An 8,909-nucleotide genomic window follows, 5' to 3' on the forward strand; every position below is an offset into this window, starting at 1 on the left:
ACTGAGTGACAGTTGAGACTGACTCAGGATTGGTCCAGCTTGAGTATGGGCGGGTCTTCGATATCACGCCTCCCCAGAGTCATCACCACCAGATGGCAGCGTTTGTATCAGAGATATTTTAGCTTAACTTCTGGTGGAGACGTGTCGTCCATCTTTCGGTTTCTGTTTTTAAAGCTTGTTACTAACAAAGTTCCCTTTGGGACAATCAAGCATATTTCAGTTTCTTTGCAGAGAGTCGAGCTGATTTAAGCGATGAGAGAAAAACTCTTTACTCTGTTCACATTAAACTGACTTGGAAAGACCCGTCACTGCCGCCTACAGGCCGCAATGCGCAGTGCAATTCCAACAAGGGAGCAGGAGATTATTTCTGATAAACGGTTCATCCTCTGGGGAGCAGCAGAGTTTTTTCTGGTTAGAGGTGAAAGCTTCTGAAATCGATTCATCAGAGAATCACGACGAGTCACAGAACATCTGCAGCTGTGGACTTCTACAAGTCTTCATGCATTGGTTGTGTTTGACCCGTTCTACTTGGAACGGGTCTGAAGCTGCTGAGAGTTAAACTCAAGATGTCCGAAGTTTCAGAGTGAGGATCATGTCTGTACCTTGGTGCCGGGGACATGGACGTCCAGCGGCCGGTGAGTGTCCTCCTGTCCTCCCGTGTCTCTCTCTGCTTCGTCCAGCGGCCGCTCCGGACGCATCGGGTCGGACTCTTTCCCGGAGCTTTCAACAACCTTCCTCCATCGTGCACGGCTCTGCGGCTCGGCTCCTCCTCTGGACCCACTTGGACCAGTTGTTACGCACCGAAGGCAAAAGGAAAAGAATCCAGATGTGCGCGTAATCTCTGATCCGCTGCTCCGGGAGGAAGAGGCGGGTCTCAGGCGGACATGTCCGCGGGTTCACGATCAATCTCCCGGTGAGAGACGGGACTCCGGGCGGCGTGAAGACGAGCCAGCTGCTGCAGGAGAGAGGGAGGGAGGGAGGGGGAGTGCGAGAGAGGGAGGGAGAGAGAGGCCGAGGGAGAGAGAGGCCGAGGGAGGTCCAAAAACCATCAGAGAGAGGGAGGGGAGGGAGAGAGAGAGAGAGGGGGTGAGAGAGAGAGCGAGGGAGGGGAGGGAGAGAGAGGTCCAAAAACCATCAGAGAGAGGGAGGGGAGGGAGAGAGAGAGAGAGAGAGGGAGGTTCAAAAACCCATCAGAGAGGGAGAGAGAGAGAGAGAGAGAGGGGGGGGGGGGGTCCAAAAACCATCAGAGAGAGAGAGGGGGAGAGGGAGAGAGAGGTCCAAAAACCATCAGAGAGAGAGAGAGAAAGGGGAGAGACAGAGAGAGAGAGACAGAGAGAGAGAGGGAGAAAGAGAGAGGGAGAGAGACAGAGAGAGAGAGGGGGTGAGAGAGAGGGGCAGGGGGAGGAGGGGGTCAGAACATGTGGACCCTACTCACCTGTAACTGAGTATTTAATGATGAGGATTAATTTCAGCTGTGATCAGAATCTGGTGTGAGTTTGTCTAAAAGGAACAAAGCTCATTCTAATACATTTTAATATTTAATATTCTTCACACCGATGTGATAGAACAAATGCTGTGGATTGTCTGAGTGGTTTTTATATTTCATCTCGTTATGTTTTCAGTTGGATCGAGACCCAGAACTCCTTCTGCTCTGAGGAACCGTTCACACCTGATGTTCACACGGACCTGAAGAGTCTGAGGCTCTGAACCAAACCAGGTGTGAACGAATCTGATCTGTTTCAAAGGATTTCTGCCTTCATAGTTTCATTGAGCCCTTGAAGCATTGGACAGACGTCATTCACTCTCGGGTCGATTCATTGGCCCAAGGACAATAACTCATGGAGAAGCTGGAAATCAAACCAGTGACCTTCTGGTCCCAGTCTACCCCAATAAATAATCAAACAGCAGTTCTCTATTCTGGATAAAGTCGAGTCCAAAGACGGATCAGACAGAAGATGAAGATCGATTCCCCAGAGACACACAACTCACCAAATAACCAACACACAACTTAAATCTCTCGTTAGGAGAGGAAACAAGGAGAGGAAACAAGGAGACGGGCCCAAGAACCACCGAGCTTCACAGAGGAGGAAAATAACCAGATGAATAGTTTCCGGCTCCAGGAAGTGACAGAGGACGAGTCCCTCTGAGGTTCACGCCCACAGTCCAACATGGAGGACGGGACATTTGAGTCGGGGGTCGTTGACCAAGGGGACGATTCACACTGCAACACGACAGTGACCTCACACAGAGACGCCATGTCACTGAAGCCTCATCCATGAAGGATCTTATCTATTTCAACTTTCTGCAAAGAGGAAGAAGCATCATCTTCATCTTCAGTTCACAGTCAATGAGACACAGGGAGCTGAGCTTCGTCATCACGAGTTCCTCATGGGTCCTCCACAGCAGCTCGACTCAGATTGTTTACATAAACACGTTAACTGACATGTTGGGATGTGCATGTGGGGGAATCTTTATGTTTGATATTGTTTATGACAGGTGAAAGATTCATCTCACTTTTCTTCTGCATTATTATTCTGGCTCTGATACCAGATGTCCTTGTGTTTGTTCTGCAGCTGCTGTTGACCTTCTCCATGAGGACGATGAAGTGCATTTGATTTGACTTGACATATTTTTTAGTTTGATGCAATAATTCATGTGATCGTCATCAGTTATTAATACCTGCACAAAGATCCTTGTGCTTTTTATTGCAATTAAAAACCTGGGTTTATGTGATTGTTATGTGCATTTCCCGAAAACTGAGCAGCTGGCTACTCTCACACACACACACACACACAGAGACACACACACACACACACACACAGACACACACACACACACACACACACACACACACACACACACACACACACACACACAGAATCTAATAAGCACCAACAGACAGTAAACACAGGCGGTCGTCACAGTAACCAGGTGTAAATCACGAAGCAGCTCAACTTGTTGTAAAGTTCAAACTTTCTTTCTTCAGTTCTTCAGTGACGAGAGAAAACATTCTGCAAATCATCGTGTAAACCTTGACTCACACACACACACACACTCTCACACACACTCACACACTCACAGACACACACACATACACTCACACACACACACTCACAGACACACACAGCCCTTCCTGGGGGAGCAGCTTGTTGGCGATGACTTCATCCATGTGAGCATCATGGCCGACAGGGTTTGAGGAAGATGAGGCAACGACCTCCTCGAGTGTTTCTTCTTCTTCTACAGTGTAAACAGTGTAGATCAGATCAGATCAGACGTCAGAGGAACTTTTGTTTTTCTCATCCAGAACCTTTTACTCAGGACAAACTGGATTCATCAGCAGGTTTCGGTCTTCTTCTGCTTCTTTGTTCCCTGGATGAGCAGGAGGCTCTGCTGGATCTTCTTCTTCATCAGCTGCTTCTTCTTCATCAGCTGCTTCTTCTTCATCAGCTGCTTCTTCTTCATCAGCTGTTTCAGAAGCTGCATCCTGAGATGTTTGAGTTCTTCCAGTTTCACGTCACGTGTTAGAAACCTCGTCCACTCGCTCACTGGGAAGCTCCCAGTCTCCTCGTCCTGCTGGTTCCTCACTCTGACTCACTGATGGTTGTTCTAATGTTCATGTTTCTATGATTGACAGGTGAGGTGTATGTCGTCCATCTTTATACACAGTGTTGATGTTCAACTCCTACAAAGAGCTCTTTTCCATAATAACAGTTATTGACTGCACCCCCCTGTGAGGATGTGATGTCATGTGACCATATAAACAGAACATCTTTGGTTTGTGGGTTTTCAGCTGCTGAGGACGAGGCCATGTTGTCCCTTCTCTCTGAAGTGATTAAACTCTGTGAACACACACTGACATTCTTCACCACATCTGTTTCTCCTGAGCAACCAGTTTACCAGCGAGGACCAGTCCGAGGTTTATACTGGACAAACACAACCGCATAGGTAAACACACACACACACACACACTGGTGGAATGCATACACAAACAAAAGCAGATGTAAGCAAGTGTGAACCCTAGAAAATATAGAAGCACACACACACACACACACACACACACAAACACACACACACACACACACACACACACACACACACACACACACACACACACACAGGGTAAACAGTGGTGGTTGGCTGGCACTGTTCCTGACAGAGTTATTCCAAACTCAGACATTCCTCAACGCACTTTCCTCCCAACAGTTATCCTACAAGTGTGTGTGTGTGTGTGTGTGTGTGTGTGTGTGTGTGTGTGTGTGTGTGTGTGTGTGTGTGTGTGTGTGTGTGTGTGTGTGTGTGCGTGTGTGTGTGTGTTCTCCATCAGAGGTCGGAAGGTCGCTGACAAACAAAAGGGAAAGGGCGACAGCCTTGAATCCTGACTCCCTGGATCCAAACAGCAGCAGCCGACAGTCGGAGCTGAAGGAGCTGTGGGACTTTTCATCAGCTCACAGAATAGCTCTTGTCCTGATGGTTGGTCGGCTGTGGAGTGAAGGTCTGAAGCTCAGTCACACCAGCAGATGATTGCTCTCCAGCTCCAGAGCTTCTCCAGAGTGTGAGTTTCACAGCTGAACAACACAGCAGCAGGTTTTCTGCACAGACTCGTTCACAACAGCATCAAATCCACTTCTTCCACTTATTCACCAGAGATATTTGTTTTTGTGTCTTCGTGTTTGTGTCACGTGATAGAAGCTCATAACCCCCCCCCCACACACACACAGACACACACACACACTCACAGTGGATCCAGTGGAGGATCCTTCTTCACCTGCAGCCTATAAAAGCACCAAGACTTTGTTCAGATGCTATGAACTCTCTGGGTTTCAGCTCACAGCCTGAAGCCATGAAGTCACCAGAGCTGGTTTTGATATTACATTTCTAATAACCCACATTTCCACTGCTAATGACATGGCGGCAGCCATCTTGGCTCTGTTTGCTGTCTGATTAGAGGCTGAGATCTGCCGGCAGCGAGGCAGCATGACGCAGCACAAACCTCCAGACGGGGGGGTGCTGTTTGAAAAGAGAAGGTAACCTGTTAAAGCTGAAAGTGTCTTTAGTGACATCTAGTGGTGAAGTGTCATATTGCAGCTGAACACCTCTCACTGTTTTTCTTTTTAAGTTTGTCTCTGAAACTTTAAAGTGTCAGTCATGAAGTTGTGCCAGAGCCAGTTCTTAGAGAGCTGAACACCATGTGACCTGTGGAGCCAGTTCATAGAGAGCTGAACACCATGTGACCTGTGGAGCCAGTTCTTAGAGAGCTGAACACCATGTGACCTGTGGAGCCAGTTCATAGAGAGCTGAACACCATGTGACCTGTGGAGCCAGTTCTTAGAGAGCTGAACACCATGTGACCTGTGGAGCCAGTTCTTAGAGAGCTGAACACCATGTGACCTGTGGAGCCAGTTCCTAGAGAGCTGAACACCATGTGACCTGTGGAGCCAGTTCCTAGAGACCTGAACACCATGTGAACTGTGGAGCCAGTTCCTAGAGAGCTGAACACCATGTGACCTGTGGAGCCAGTTCTTAGAGAGCTGAACACCATGTGACCTGTGGAGCCAGTTCCTAGAGAGCTGAACACCATGTGACCTGTGGAGCCAGTTCTTAGAGAGCTGAACACCATGTGACCTGTGGAGCCAGTTCTTAAAGAGCTGAACACCATGTGACCTGTGACGCCAGTTCTTAATGAGCTGAACACCATGTGACCTGTGGAGCCAGTTCTTAATGAGCTGAACACCATGTGACCTGTGGAACCAGTTCCTAGAGAGCTGAACACCATGTGACCTGTGGAACCAGTTCCTAGAGAGCTGAACACCATGTGACCTGTGAAGCCAGTTCTTAATGAGCTGAACACCATGTGACCTATGGAACCAGTTCCTAGAGAACTGAACACCATGTGACCTGTGGAACCAGTTCCTAGAGAGCTCAACACCATGTGACCTGTGGAGCCAGTTCCTAGAGAGCTCAACACCATGTGACCTGTGAAGCCAGTTCTTAATGAGCTGAACACCATGTGACCTGTGGAGCCAGTTCTTAGAGAGCTGAACACCATGTGACCTGTGGAGCCAGTTCCTAGAGAGCTCAACACCATGTGACCTGTGAAGCCAGTTCTTAATGAGCTGAACACCATGTGACCTGTGGAGCCAGTTCTTAGAGAGCTGAACACCATGTGACCTGTGAAGCCAGTTCTTAATGAGCTGAACACCATGTGACCTATGGAACCAGTTCCTAGAGAGCTGAACACCATGTGACCTGCTGGACCCAGTTCCTAGAGACCTGAACACCATGTGACCTGTGGAGCCAGTTCCTAGAGAGCTGAACACCATGTGACCTGTGGAGCCAGTTCTTAGAGAGCTGAACACCATGTGACCTGTGGAGCCAGTTCTTAGAGAGCTGAACACCATGTGACCTGTGGAGCCAGTTCTTAAAGAGCTGAACACCATGTGACCTGTGGAGCCAGTTCTTAGAGAGCTGAACACCATGTGACCTGTGGAGCCAGTTCCTAGAGAGCTGAACACCATGTGACCTGTGGAGCCAGGTCCTAGAGACCTGAACACCATGTGACCTGTGGAGCCAGTTCTTAGAGAGCTGAACACCATGTGACCTGTGGAGCCAGTTCTTAGAGAGCTGAACACCATGTGACCTGTGGAGCCAGTTCCTAGAGAGCTGAACACCATGTGACCTGTGGAGCCAGTTCTTAGAGAGCTGAACACCATGTGACCTGTGGAGCCAGTTCTTAGAGAGCTGAACACCATGTGACCTGTGGAGCCAGTTCCTAGAGAGCTGAACACCATGTGACCTGTGGAGCCAGTTCTTAGAGAGCTGAACACCATGTGACCTGTGGAGCCAGTTCTTAGAGAGCTGAACACCATGTGACCTGTGGAGCCAGTTCTTAGAGAGCTGAACACCATGTGACCTGTGGAACCAGTTCCTAGAGAGCTGAACACCATGTGACCTGTGGAGCCAGTTCTTAGAGAGCTGAACACCATGTGACCTGTGGAACCAGTTCTTAGAGAGCTGAACACCATGTGACCTGTGGAGCCAGTTCTTAGAGAGCTGAACACCATGTGACCTGTGGAGCCAGTTCTTAGAGAGCTGAACACCATGTGACCTGTGGAACCAGTTCTTAGAGAGCTGAACACCATGTGACCTGTGGAACCAGTTCTTAGAGAGCTGAACACCATGTGACCTGTGGAGCCAGTTCCTAGAGAGCTGAACACCATGTGACCTGTGGAGCCAGTTCTTAGAGAGCTGAACACCATGTGACCTGTGGAGCCAGTTCTTAGAGAGCTGAACACCATGTGACCTGTGGAGCCAGTTCTTAGAGAGCTGAACACCATGTGACCTGTGGAACCAGTTCCTAGAGAGCTGAACACCATGTGACCTGTGGAGCCAGTTCTTAGAGAGCTGAACACCATGTGACCTGTGGAGCCAGTTCTTAGAGAGCTGAACACCATGTGACCTGTGGAGCCAGTTCTTAGAGAGCTGAACACCATGTGACCTGTGGAACCAGTTCTTAGAGAGCTGAACACCATGTGACCTGTGGAACCAGTTCTTAGAGAGCTGAACACCATGTGACCTGTGGAGCCAGTTCTTAGAGAGCTGAACACCATGTGACCTGTGGATGTAGTCTGAGAGGACGTCCATCTTGTTTGCTGAACAGCACTGTGAGGTTTCTACTTTCACTTCTGTTGGTGAAGCAGCAGATTGTGATCATTCAGTCAGAATTCTGCTATTTAATGGTCTTTAATTAGCAGAATAGAGGAGATGCTTTCAAACCCTGCTGACTGATTACAGACTCACAATATGTGTGTGTGTGTGTGTGTGTGTTAGTGTGTGTGTGTGCGTGTGTGTGCGTGCTTGCTCCTCTGAATGTGGGTTTGGCCGAGCCATGTTGTCCTAATCTCTCCGCATCTTTGCCAAGAAGCACTTACAGCTGTGGTATGTAGCGTGTGTGTGTGTGTGTGTGTGTCTGCATATGCTTGTGTGTGTGTGTGTGTGTGTGTATGTGCGTGTGTTGCCTTGTGGTCCCTGGATCACGAATGGACGAGCGAGCTCCGACACCACAAGCAGTGCCTCGTCCCTTAGAGCGAGAGAGACACTTTAGAAGACGGAGGACAAACAGAGGAAAGAACTTTTTCAGAGAGAAACAAGATTTAAATAGTTTTTATAGAAAAGAAAGACGAGGACGACAGGTTTGGAAACAGACGATGAGAGAGAGATGAGAGGAGGAGAAGAAAACAGGAAAAATCCACACAAATAAAAAGGGAGAAAAGTGGAACAGGACATGATAGAAGAGTCAAGAAAGCAAGAGAAATGATTGTGGGAGGAAAAGAGGACGAAGGAAGTTGAAGGAAGTTGAAGGAATGAAGAAGAACAGAATAGGTGGAGGGAGATGGGAGGATGAGTAAAAAGAGAAAGAAACACAAGTCCAAAGAAAAACAAGAAAAAAACACAGAGACAGAGAAATGAGAGGGGACCAAGAGATGGAAGGGAAAAGGACGAAAAGAAGAATAAAACAAGAAGGAGAAGAGTTTGAATAAAAAAGAATAAAAGAGGATAATATCTTTCTCTGTCCTCCCTTTCATATCATCCTCCTCTTTCAGTCTCCTCCTCTCTGCAGCTCTGTGATGCCGAACTCTCTGATGTTGACTGACTTGATCTCAAGAGTTGGTGACGTGCGATTAATCACAAAGGAAAAAGCCCAACTGTTTAATGGTTCTGGGTTTGAATCCCATCAAGTCTTATTGCCGAAGTCTAAAACATCGAAAATAGACAAATGCAAATAACACACATGAGGCTCTGTGGCGCAATGGATAGCGCATTGGACTTCTAGCATCATCATATTCAAGTGTTCTAGCATCAGCACAGAGGAAGTGATTCAAAGGTTGTGGGTTCGAGTCCCACCAGAGTCG

General features: G+C 48.2%; 1 non-coding gene across 1 annotated transcript; it reads left to right on the forward strand.

Annotated features, from left to right (window-relative positions):
• Positions 1 to 8,792: 8,792 nt before the first annotated feature.
• Positions 8,793 to 8,909, forward strand: trnar-ucu (transfer RNA arginine (anticodon UCU)). The gene is made up of 2 exons: positions 8,793 to 8,829; positions 8,874 to 8,909. It is a non-coding gene; the product is annotated as a tRNA-Arg (tRNA).

The sequence above is a fragment of the Pleuronectes platessa genome, unplaced genomic scaffold (genome assembly GCF_947347685.1).
Source record: "Pleuronectes platessa unplaced genomic scaffold, fPlePla1.1 scaffold_363, whole genome shotgun sequence".
Lineage (NCBI taxonomy): Eukaryota > Metazoa > Chordata > Actinopteri > Pleuronectiformes > Pleuronectidae > Pleuronectes > Pleuronectes platessa.